This window comes from Heterodontus francisci, chromosome 12 (genome assembly GCF_036365525.1).
Source record: "Heterodontus francisci isolate sHetFra1 chromosome 12, sHetFra1.hap1, whole genome shotgun sequence".
NCBI classification, from domain to species: domain Eukaryota; kingdom Metazoa; phylum Chordata; class Chondrichthyes; order Heterodontiformes; family Heterodontidae; genus Heterodontus; species Heterodontus francisci.
Window position 1 is genome coordinate 109,759,761 of NC_090382.1, and position 13,163 is coordinate 109,772,923.

Below are 13,163 nucleotides of genomic sequence, written 5' to 3' on the forward strand. Positions count from 1 at the left end.
AGTTTGGCTCAGTTGGTACCAGTCTCATCCCATGGTCAGAGTACTTTTTACGCTCTGTGACTTGTATGTGGAACAACAATGAAGGATGATTAAGGCTGGGACAGTGATGAGAATGTAGAACTTGCTGCCACCTGAAATAGTTGGTGCAAATAGCATAGATGCCTTTGAGGGGAAGATAGATAAGTTCATCTGGGAACTTATGACCTTGAGTATAGCACTATGACTGACTGAGCTGGCTGAGTCCTAAAGGACATAGCTGCCAGAATAGTGATATGGCAGGTGGTGAGAGAACTAACACAAGGAAAAAACCTACTTGACTTCGTCCTCACTGACCTACCTGTCGCAGATGCATCTGTCTGTGGCAGTATTGGTAGGCATGACCACTGTACAGTCCTTGTGGGCACAATGTCCTTTCTTCACAGGATGACCTCGATCATGTTGTGTGGCACTACCACCATGCTAAATGGGGTAGGTTCAGAACAGATCTAGCAGCTCATGAGACTCTGGGGGGTCATCATCAGCAACAGGTTTGTATTTCATCACAATCCATAACCTCAAGGCCTGGCATATCCCACCCTCTACCATTACCATCAAGCTAGGGGAGCAACCGTCGTCCAATGAGGAGTGTAGAAGAGTATGTCCGAAGCAGCACCAGGAATACCTAAAAGTGAGGTGCCAATCTGGTTACGGGACTATATGCATGCTAAACAGCACAAGCATCATGCATATAGACAGAGATCAGCAATCCCACAACCAACAGTTCAGATCAAAGCTCTGCAGTCCTGCCAAATCCGGTCGTGAATGGTGGTGAACAATTAATGAGCGAGAGAAGAAGGCTCTATCAATATCCCCATCCTCAATGATGAGAACCCACCACGTGAGTACAAAAGACAAAGCTGAAGCATTTGCAACAGTTTTCGACTAGAAGTGCTGAGTAGATGATCTGTCTTGGCCTGCTTGGTCGCACCATCACGGATGCCAGTCTTCAACAAATTCGATTTATCGCCACACGATATCCAGAAACAGTTGAGCACACTGGATACAGTAAAGGTTATTGGCCCTGAAAACATCCCAGCTGTAGTGCTGAAGATAAGTGCTCCAGAATTAGCTGCACCTCTGGCCAAGCTGTTCCTGTACAGCAACCACACTGGAATCTACCTGACCGGGTGGAAAATTGCGCAGATATGTCATGTCCGCAAAAAGCAGGACAAATCCAATCTGGCCCCATCAGTCTACTCTCAATCATCAGCAAAGTAATGGAAGGTGTCGTCGACAGCATTATCAGCGGCACTTAAACAGCAACAACCTGCTCAGTGATGCTCAGTTTGGGTTCCACCAGGCCCACTCAGCTCCTGACCTCATTACAGCTTTTGTCCAAACATGGACAATAGAGCTGAATTCCAGAGGTGAGATGAGAGTGACTGCCCTTGACATCAAAGCAGCATTTGACTGAGTGTGGCATCAAGGAGCCCTAGCAAAACTGACGTAATGGCAGTTGGGGCAAAACTCTCCACTGATTGGAGTCATTCATAGGAGTAAAAGTAATAGGAGCAGGAGTAGGCCATTCAGCCCCTCGAGCTGCTCCGCCATTCAACTAGATCATGGCTGATTTACCTCAACACCATTTTCCCGCACTATCCCCATATCCCTTGATAACTTTAATATCGAGAAATCTATCGATCTCTGTCTTAAATATACTCAGTGACTGAGCCTCCACAGCCCTCTGGGATGGAGAATTCCAGAGAGTCAGCACCCTCTGAGTGAAGAAATTCCTCCACATTTCAGTCCTAAATGACCTATCTCTTATTCTGAGACTGTGTCCCTCTGGTTCTAGACGTCTCCCCACCTGCCAGCCAGGGGAAAAATCCTTCCTGCATCAACCCTGTCGAGCCCTGTAAGAATTTTTATGCTTCAATGATATCACCTCTCATTCTTCAAAACTCTGGAGCATTACAAGCCCAGTCTCCTCAATCTCTCCTCATAGGACAATCTCGCTATCCCAGGGATCAGTCTGGTGAACCTTCATTGCACTCCCTCTATGGCAAGTATATCCTTCCTTAGGTAAGGAGACCAAAACTGTACACAATACTCCAGGTGTGGTCTCACCAAGGCTCCATACAATTGCAGCAAGACTTCTTTACTCCTGTACTCAAATCCTCTTGCAATAAAAGCCAACATACCATTTGCCTTCCTAATCGCTTGCTGCACCTGCATGTTAGCTTTCAGTGACTTATGAACAAGGACACCCAGGTCCCTTTGGACATCAATACTTCCCAATCTCTCATCATTTAAGAAATATTCTGTATTTTTCCTACCAAAATTGATAACATCACATTTTTCCATATTATATTCCATCTGCCATGATCTTGTCCACTCACTTAGCCTGTCTAAATCCCCTTGAAGCCTCTTCGCATCCTCCTCACAACTCACATTTCCACCTAGTTTAGTTTAGAGATGCAGCACTAAAACAGGCCCTTCAGCCCACCGAGTCTGTGCCGACCATCAACCACCCATTTATACTAACCCTACACTAATTCCATATTCCTACCACATCCCCACCTGTCCCTATATTTCCCTACCACCTACCTATACTAGGGGCAATTTATAATGGCCAATTTACCTATCAACCTGCAAGTCTTTGACATGTGGGAGGAAACCGGAGCACCCGGAGAAAACCCACGCAGACACAGGGAGAACTTGCAAACTCCACACAGGCAGTACCCAGAATTGAACCCGGGTCGCTGGAGCTGTGAGGTTGCGGTGCTAACCACTGCGCCACTGTGCCGCAAACTGTGTCATCAGCAAACTTTTAATATTACATTTGGTCCCCAGATCCAAATAATTGATATAGATTGTGAATAGCTGGGGCCCAAGTACAGATCCTTGCAGTACCCCACTGGTGATAACCTGCCAACCTGAGAATGACCCGTTCATTCCTCCTACTGTTTTTTTGTCTGTTAACTAATTGTCAATCCATGCCAGTATATTCCCAATCCCTAATTTTGTTGACTAACCTCATGTGAGAGACTTTGTCAAAAGCTTTCTGAAAATCCAAATGCACCACATCCTCTCGTTTTCCCCTTTAATTTATTCTGTTAGTTACATCCTCAAAAAACTTCAATAGGTTTGTCAAACATAATTTCCCTTTCAAATCCATGGTTGACTCAGCCCAATCCTACCGTTATTTTCTAAGTGTCCAGTTATAACATTCGTAGCACAAAGGAAGATGGTTGTGGTTGTTGGAAGTGCCATTTCATTCCCAGGACATTACTGCAGGGTTCCTCAGGGTTGTGTGCGAGGCCTAACCATCTTCAGCTGCTTCCTCAATGACTTTTCCTCCAACATAAGGTCAGAAGTGGGGATGTTTGCTGCTGATTGCACAGTATTCAGTACCTTTTGAGACTGCTCAGATACTGAAGCAGTCCATACCTGCATGCAGCAGGACCTGCACAACATTCAGGCTTGGGCTGATAATGGCAAGTAACATTTATGTCATACAAGTGCCAGATAATGACCATTTTCAACAAGACAATCTAACCATCTCCCCTTGATGTTTAATGGCATTACCAATACTGAATGCCTCACCATCAACAACCTGGAGTTACCATTGATCAGAAATGTAAGTGGACCAGCCATATAAATAGTGGCTGCAAGAGCAGGTCAGAGACTGGGAATTCTGCAGCAAGTAGCTCACTTCCTGACTCCCCAATGCCTGTCCACCATCTACAAGGCACAAGCCAGGAGTGTGATGGAATACTCTTCACTTGCCTGGTTAGTGCAGCTCCAACAACACTCGAGAAACTCTACACCATCCAGGACAAAGCAGCCCGTTTGATTGGCACCTCATCCACCACCTGGTACACAGTGGCAGTAGTGTGTATCATCTACAGATGCAATGCAGCAGCTCATCCTGCCTCCTTCAACAGCATCTTCCAAATCCGCAACCTCTACCACCGTGAAGGACAAGGGCAGCAGGCGCATGCGAACACCACCACCTGCAAGTTGCCCTCCATGTCACACACACTCATTGTTAATCTGTTTTTTGTCTGTCAGTGGTTTGATTATATGCAGGTGAAGGGTGTTAATTGGGGTCTTAGTTGAGCACTTACTGAGTAGACACTTACTGAGACTGGTGGAGGGTTTGAATGAGGAGCTACATATTTGTAATCCTTTTACTCTGAACAATAAATGTGAAACTGAGTAAATATAGGCTCCAGCATTATCCTTCCAGAACAAGCTTTCTGGAATTTAACAATCCTGACTTGGAACTATATCGCTGTTCCTTCACTATCGCTGGGTCAAAAATCTGGAACTGCCTTTCTAGCAGCACTGTGGGTGTACTTGCACTACATGGACTGCAGCGGTTTAGGTATGTGGCTCACCACCACCATTTCAACGGCAATTAGGGATGAGCAACTGCCAGTGACGCTCATCCCAAAGACGAATAAAAGAGACAACCAACATCCTGGGTGTCACCATTGACCAGAAACTTGACTGGACGAGCCATATAAATATTGTGGCTACAAGAGCAGGCCAGAGGTTGGGAATGTTGCAGTAAGTAGCTCACCTCCTGGCTCCCCAGAACCTTTTTGTCACCTGCAAGGCACAAGTCCAGGAGTGTGATGGAATACTCTTCACTTGCCTGGATGGGTGCTTCTCCAACAACACTCGAGAAGCTCGACACCGTCCAGGACAAAGCAGCCTGCTTGATGGGCACCCCATTCAACTGTTGTGGGGAAAATATAACCACTCTGGTCCATGGGATTAAAGCAAATAAGGACTTTATTTTGTCAAGCATGTGCGAGGGAGAAGTCCTCTGGTTCAGCCAAAGAGCTTCTCAGTGAAACAGAGTCTGTAGCTCACATTTATAGAATACAATAACCATTACTCATTGTTCACACTACCCCGACACATTCCAGGTCTGCAGCTTGATCAATTACCTGGTTTGTTTTGCCCCACAAATATTCTCCTGCTATTTCCTCCCAAACCTTGAAGCTGCCAGCTTCCATAGTTTACTGCTTTTCTTGTCTCCAGCCTTTCCCCTTATCTCTTTGATTAGTGAAGCAGGGACAGCATGTCTACACAGATGTGGAGGCAATTAAATAGAGTTGTACAGTTCCAGCATGGTGGTCAAGCAAGTATCCTATTATTCAATGGGCCCCTCACAACTACAGTGATTTTTCTAAACCTATTAATACATTCTAATACTAATTCTACTAATGTTACCCTTCTGGTCCCACTTCAGTCCTTCCTTTTGGACCCCTGGTCAGGTGCACCACCTGACCCAGGCAAGATATTCCTGAAATCCTCTACTCACCAATTGTTCGAGGAATCCTGCTGGAGTTCAGTGGGCTTCAGATCTCCTAGTCAACCGTTCTCTTGTGGCTTTACCAAAGTCCTATTGACCTAGGCTGGGCCCAGAACCATCATCCCCTTAGAGAGGAAAATCCTTGTAAATGTTCCTGAGTTTAATATTCCCTAGGAGAGGGGCTTCAACGGTGGCGGGTACTGGGGTGTACGATTTGTTGGCCAACATCACCATCAGCCTCTGGTAGCAACAAATACAGAGATCAACTGACAGGACCACAGTGGACACAACAGCTGCAGCGATCCTTCCCACTTCCCACCAATTATACTGCATTCCTGCCATCTTGGCTCGATTGCTGGCTAAGTCCTCCAATACTCTAGCCACTAGGTTCAGTAGGCTTGGCTAGGTTCACCTTCATCTTGCCCCTCGCGATTGTTTGACGGCTTTGCTCCATCTACACCTCATGGTGGCAAGGGCCCTTTGCACCACTTCCTGGGCTATTCTTTCCGGAACATTGCCAATGTTGAGCGAATCATCCCGTCATGGGCTGAATACGTACATGCGAGGGCCCTGCCCGTAAGGTGGAAATCCCCCAACGTAAAGGAGTCTGTGATCTGTAGGCAGAAGTTGTGGTTATTATCACACTCGAATCCTCCATATAAGAACCTTGTCCCGTCCATCAAAAAGTATCACTGCGTACAGGAGGTTTGGACTGTCTTAAAGGTCCCACATGGCAGACTGATTAAAAAAAATAAAATCCCATGGGATCCAGGGAAATGCAGCAAGGTGGATACAAAATTGGCTCAGTGGCAGGAAACAAAGGGTAATTGTTGACGGGTGTTTTTGCGACGAGAGGGCTGTTTCCAGTGGCGTTCCACTGGGCTCATTACTGGGTCCCCTGCTTTTTGTGCTGTATATTAACGATTTGGGCATAAATGTAGGGGGCATGATCAAGAAGTTTGCAGACGACACAAAGATTGGCTGTGTGGAAGATAGCGAGGAGGATAGCTGTAGGCTGCAGGAAGATGTTGATAGTCTGGTCAGATGGGCAGAAAAGTGGCAAATGGAATTCAACTTGGAGAAGTATGAAGTGATGCATTTGGGGAGGTCAAACAAGGAAAAGGAATACACAATTAATAGGAAAATGCGGAGAAGTGTCGAGGAAGTGAGGGACCTTGGAGTGAATGTCCACAGATCCCTGAAGGTAGCAGGACACGTCAATAAGGTGATTAAGAAGGCATATGGAATCCTTTCCTTTATTAGCCGAGGTATAGAATATAAGAGCAGAGAGGTTATGCTGGAACTGTATAACTCATTGGCTAGGCCACAACTTGAGTACTGTGTGCAGTTCTGGTCACCTCTTTGCAGAAAGGATGTAATTGCACGAGAGAGGGGAATGAGGAGATTTACGAAGATTTAGATTTTAGATTTAGAAATACAGCACTGAAACAGGCCCTTCGGTCCACCGAGTCTGTGCCGACCATTAACCACCCATATTATACTAATCCTACACTAATCCCATATTCCTACCACATCCCCACCTGTCCCTATATTCCCCTACCACCAATCTATACTAGGGGCAATTTATAATGGCTAATTTACCTATCAACCTGCAAGTCTTTTGGCTGTGGGAGGAAGCCGGAGCACCCGGAGGAAACCCACGCAGACACAGGGAGAACTTGCAAACTCCACACAGGCAGTACCCAGAATTGAACCCGGGTCGCTGCAGCTATGAGGCTGCGGTGCTAACCACTGCGCCACTGTGCCGCCAGGCAGATGTTGCCAGGACTGGAAAAGTGCAGCTATGAGGAAAGATTGAATAGGCTGGGGTTGTTCTCTTTGGAACAGAGAAGGCTGAGGGGAAATCTGACTGAAATGTACAAAATTTTGAGGAGCCTGGATAGAGTGGAGGTGAAGGGTCTATTCACCGTAGCAAAGAGGCCAGTGATTAGGGGGCATAGATTTAAAGTGATTGGTAGACAAATTAGAGGGGAAATGAAGAAAAACGTTTTCACCCAGAGGGGGGTGGGGGTCTGGAACTCACTGCCTGAAAGGGTAGTTGAGGCAGAAACCCTCAACTCATTCAAAAGAAGTCTGGATATGCACCTCAAGTGCCATAAGCTGCAGGGCTACAGACCAAATGCTGGAAGGTGGGATTGGAATTGGTGGATCGTTTTTTGGCCGGCACAGACCTGATGGATCAAATGGCTTCTTTCTGTGCCTTAAACATTCTCTGATTCTATGATTTTTCTATGAAAGGCTTTTACAAGAGGGCTGAGCAGTACCACCATGGCAGAGTCATTACTGATGGGTCTGAATATTACAAGAGCAGATAATATAATGCTGCAACTCAGTGCAACATTTTCATGTTGTCATCAAAAGGGTACCATTTAAACCTGTATATACACCCGGGATCATACTTGATACACCAACTCATCCCTACCACCCCCAGGGATACGAATTTATATTCCCCTGAATAAATACCATTGGCATGTCCTTGAGGCACAATCATCAGGAACTTGATTGCATTCTTCACTCCCCCGTTATCAGTCGTGTAACTACCAGTTCCTGTCTTTCTTCGCACAAATTAGTAGGATGTAATCGTATTACAGACTGATGTATGTGTCGGGGGACCGTAACAAATCTTATGTCTTCAGTATCTGAAACAACGTTATCTACCAAGTCCTGAACCAACGTGTCACAGGCCCTTCCCTTTGAGTTCTCAAACAGAGACAGATTAGTCCATCCTGCTGTGTTGTTCACTCCAGTGTTGGATGCCCTCGAGGTGCTCCCTCCTTTAGGTAGTTGCACGTACTGTCCTGGATACAGGCATGTGACTCTGTTGATCTTTACGGTGGACGCCTTCCATGTTGCTGTGATTCCCGGGAGGGTGATCACCGTTACTGCTACCCACCACTCTGCCATTGCTTTTGTGGTTTACCTGAAACAAAATAATTAAGAGATCTGCTGCTGGCCCTGCCATTGGCTGAAACAGAATGTGAGTCATGCAGTTTGACTTGAGACCATTGGGAGTGGTGTCACCCTGTGCGGAATTCCTGGAAAGTAAAGTACCAATCCCATCACTTTAAGACTTTTCCTTTTATAATCTAGCTGTACAGGATATGCCTGTACCAAACCTCTGAGCTGACACATAATGATGTTTTCATGTTTTGTCCAATATTTACTGTTGTCCAAACAGAAACCGCCGAGACCATTCGAATTCGAATTAGAATTAGAACATTACAGCGCAGTACAGGCCCTTCGGCCCTCGATGTTGCGCCGACCTGTGAAACCATCTGACCTACACTATTCCATTTTCATCCATATGTCTATCCAGTGACCACTTAAATGCCCTTAAAGTTGGCGAGTCTACTACTGTTGCAGGCAGGGCGTTCCACGCCCCTACTACTCTCTGAGTAAAGAAACTACCTCTAACATCTGTCCTATATCTATCACCCCTCAACTTAAAGCTATGTCCCCTCGTGTTTGCCATCACCATCCGAGGAAAAAGACTCTCACTATCCACCCTATCTAACCCTCTGATTATCTTATATGTCTCTATTAAGTCACCTCTCCTCCTCCTTCTCTCCAACGAAAACAACCTCAAGTCCCTCAGCCTTTCCTTGTAAGACCTTCCCTCCATACCAGGCAACATCCTAGTAAATCTCCTCTGCACCCTTTCCAAAGCTTCCACATCCTTCCTATAATGCGGTGACCAGAACTGCACGCAATACTCCAGGTGCGGTCTCACCAGAGTTTTGTACAGCTGCAGCATGACCTCGTGGCTCCGAAACTTGATCCCCCTACTTATAAAAGCTAACACACCATATGCCTTCTTAACAGCCCTATTAACCTGGGTAGCAACCTTCAGGGATTTATGCACCTGGACACCAAGATCTCTCTGTTCATCTACACTACCAAGAATCTTCCCATTAGCCCAGTACTCTGCATTCCTGTTACTCCTTCCAAAGTGAATCACCTCGCACTTTTCCGCATTAAACTCCATTTGCCATCTCTCAGCCCAGCTCTGCAGCCTATCTATGTCCCTCTGTACCCTACAACATCCTTCGGCACTATCCACAACTCCACCGACCTTAGTGTCATCCGCAAATTTACTAACCCACCCTTCTACACCCTCTTCCAGGTCATTTATAAAAATGACAAACAGCAGTGGCCCCAAAACAGATCCTTGCGGTACACCACTAGTAACTAAACTCCAGGATGAACATTTGCCATCAACCACCACCCTCTTGTCTTCTTTCAGCTAGCCAATTTCTGATCCAAAGCTCTAAATCACCTTCAACCCCATACTTCCGTATTTTCTTCAATAGCCTACCATGGGGAACCTTATCAAACGCCTTACTGAAATCCATATACACCACATCCACTGCTTTACCCTCATCCACCTGTTTGGTCACCTTCTCGAAAAACTCAATAAGGTTTGTGAGGCACGACCTACCCGTCACAAAACCGTGCTGACTATCGCTAATGAACTTATTCTTTTCAAGATGATTATAAATCCTGTCTCTTATAACCTTTTCCAACATTTTACCCACAACCGAAGTAAGGCTCACAGGTCTATAATTACCAGGGCTGTCTCTACTCCCCTTCTTGAACAAGGGGACAACATTTGCTATCCTCCAGTCTTCCGGCACTATTCCTGTCGACAATGACAACATAAAGATCAAGGACAAAGGCTCTGCAATCTCCTCCCTAGCTTCCCAGAGAATCCTAGGATAAATCCCATCTGGCCCAGGGGACTTATCTATTTTCACACTTTCCAAAATTGCTAACACCTCCTCCTTGTGAACCTCAATCCCATCTAGCCTAGTAGCCTGAATCTCAGTATTCTCCTCGACAACATTTTCTTTCTCTACTGTAAATACTGATGCAAAATATTCATTTAACACTTCCCCTATCTCCTCTGATTCCACACACAACTTCCCACTACTATCCTTGATTGGCCCTAATCTAACTCTAGTCATTCATTTATTCCTGATATACCTATAGAAAGCCTTAGGGTTTTCCCTGATCCTATCCGCCAATGACTTCTCGTGTCCTCTCCTTGCTCTTCTTAGCTCTCCCTTTAGGTCCTTCCTGGCTAGCTTGTAACTCTCAAGCGCCCTAACTGAGCCTTCACGTCTCATCCTAACATAAGCCGCCTTCTTCCTCTTGACAAGCGCTTCAACTTCTTTAGTAAACCACGGCTCCCTCGCTCGGCAACTTCCTCCCTGCCTCACAGGTACATACTTATCAAGGACACGCAGTAGCTGCTCCTTGAATAAGCTCCACATTTCGATTGTTCCCATCCCCTGCAGTTTCCTTCCCCATCCTACGCATCCTAAATCTTGCCTAATCGCATCATAATTTCCTTTACCCCAGCTATAATTTTTGCCCTGCGGTATATACCTGTCCCTGCCCATCGCTAAGGTAAACCTAACCGAATTGTGATCACTATCACCAAAGTGCTCACCTACATCTAAATCTAACACCTGGCCGGTTTCATTACCCAGTACCAAATCCAATGTGGCATCGCCCCTGGTTGGCCTGTCTACATACTGTGTCAGAAAACCCTCCTGCTCACACTGGACAAAAACTGACCCATCTAAAGTACTCGAACTATAGTATTTCCAGTCGATATTTGGAAAGTTAAAGTCCCCCATAACAACTACCCTGTTACTCTCGCCCCTGTCGAGAATCATCTTCGCTATCCTTTCCTCTACATCTCTGGAACTATTTGGAGGTCTATAAACGACTCCCAACAGGGTGACCTCACCTCTCCTGTTTCTAACCTCGGCCCATACTACCTCAGTAGACGAGTCCTCAAATGTCCTTTCTGTCGCTGTAATACTCTCCTTGATTAACAATGCCACACCCCCCCCTCTTTTACCATCTTCTCTGTTCTTTCTGAAACATCTAAATCCCGGAACCTGCAATATCCATTCCTGCCCCTGCTCTACCCATGTCTCCGAAATGGCCACTACATTGAGATCCCAGGTACCAACCCATGCTGCAAGCTCACCCACCTTATTCCGGATGCTCCTGGCGTTGAAGTAGACACACTTTAAACCAGGTTCTTGCTTGCCAGTGCCCTCTTGCGTCCTTGTAACCTTATCCCTGACCTCACTACTCTCAACATCCTGTACACTGGCACTACATTTTAGGTTCCCATTCCCCTGCTGAATTAGTTTAAACCCCCGCGAAGAGCACTAGCAAATTTCCCCCCCAGGATATTGGTACCCCTCTGGTTCAGGTGAAGACCATCCTGTTTGTAGAGGTCCCACCTACCCCAGAAAGAGCCCCAATTATCCAGGAAACCAAAACCCTCCCTCCTGCACCATCCCTGCAGCCACGTGTTCAACTCCTCTCTCTCCCTATTCCTCACTTCGCTATCACGTGGCACGGGCAACAACCCAGAGATAACAACTCTGTTTGTTCTCGCTCTAAGCTTCCACCCTAGCTCCCTGAATTTCTGTCTTAAATCCCCATCTCTCTTCCTACCTATGTCGTTGGTGCCTATGTGGACCACGACTTGGGGCTGCTCCCCCTCCCCCTTAAGGATCCCAAAAACACGATCCGAGACATCACGAACCCTGGCACCTGGGAGGCAACATACCAACCGTGAGTCTCTCTCGTTCCCACAGAACCTCCTATCTGTTCCCCTAACTATGGAGTCCCCAATGACTAATGCTCTGCTCCTCTTCCCCCTTCCCTTCTGAGCAACAGGGACAGACTCTGTGCCAGATACCTGTATCCCATTGCTTACCCCTGGTAAGTCGTCCCCCGCAACAGTATCCAAAACGGTATACCTGTTGTTGAGGGAAATGGCCACAGGGGATCCCTGCACTGCCTGCTGGTTCCCTCTCCTTTCCCTGACGGTAACCCATCTACCTACTTCTTTTACCTGAGGTGTGACTACCTCCCCATAACTCCTCTCAATAACCCCCTCTGCCTCCCGAATGATCCGAAGTTCATGCAGCTCCAGCTCCAGTTCCCTAACGCGGTTCTCGAGGAGCTGGAGTTGGGTGCACTTCCCGCAGATGCAGTCAGCAGGGACACTCTTGGCGACCCTTACCTCCCACATTCTGCAGGAGGAACATACAACTGCCTTAACTTCCATTCCCTCTATTCTAAATTCCCAACAAATCTACTGAAAAACCAAAAAAAATGTCAAAACTTGTTAGGTTAGCAATCCAACGGACAGAACTTCTTAAATAAAAAGCTTACCTTATCAATACAACAGAGTCCTTTTTTTTTGGTTAGAGGAGGAGGGTGGGTGGGAGACACTACACGTGTAGTGTCTCGGGTACAGCCACCACCCAAATATATAGTTTTTACTTCCCCAGCAGTCCCCTGGTCCTCCGAAAACAAAAGGCAATTAACTTTTAAACTTCCACTGAAATTGACTTCCCAGCTGTAAGCTCGCTCTCGCACCTCCGCTACTGTCAAAGCTGCAGTCACCAAAACCATGTGTGTAGGTTTATTGTTTTCCTAGAATCTCTTTAAATTTCATGTTGGAATATTGATTCAAATTAATTAATTTTAATTCATCATCTTCAATTCATTGTAGATGGCTGATCAAATTCCTGAAGCTGTCAGCAAGCTTGTTGCAATATATTTTGAAAGTTGTATGGTTAGCTTAAACTGCTAACAGAAAGAGTTAACTTTCTGCTGGTCTGAAAGGGGGTGGGGGCGAACGTTCTCAGATGGACTCGTGATGATGTCACCACTCCGTTTCCTATGAAGGCAGAACAAACCACGAGCTATGGAATAGTCTAAACACATACTTTTCAAATAATCGAGAAAATTGTATTTCAGAACACTTTCCTCCGACAATGTTTCAAAATTCCGAGCT

At 46.2% G+C, this 13,163-nt stretch overlaps 1 protein-coding gene across 1 annotated transcript in view; it reads left to right on the top strand.

The window, feature by feature from the left end:
* Positions 1-13,163, top strand: part of LOC137375727 (dead end protein homolog 1-like) — a 36,424-nt gene that overhangs the window by 4,861 nt on the left and 18,400 nt on the right. The gene's annotated exons all lie outside the window — the stretch shown is intronic.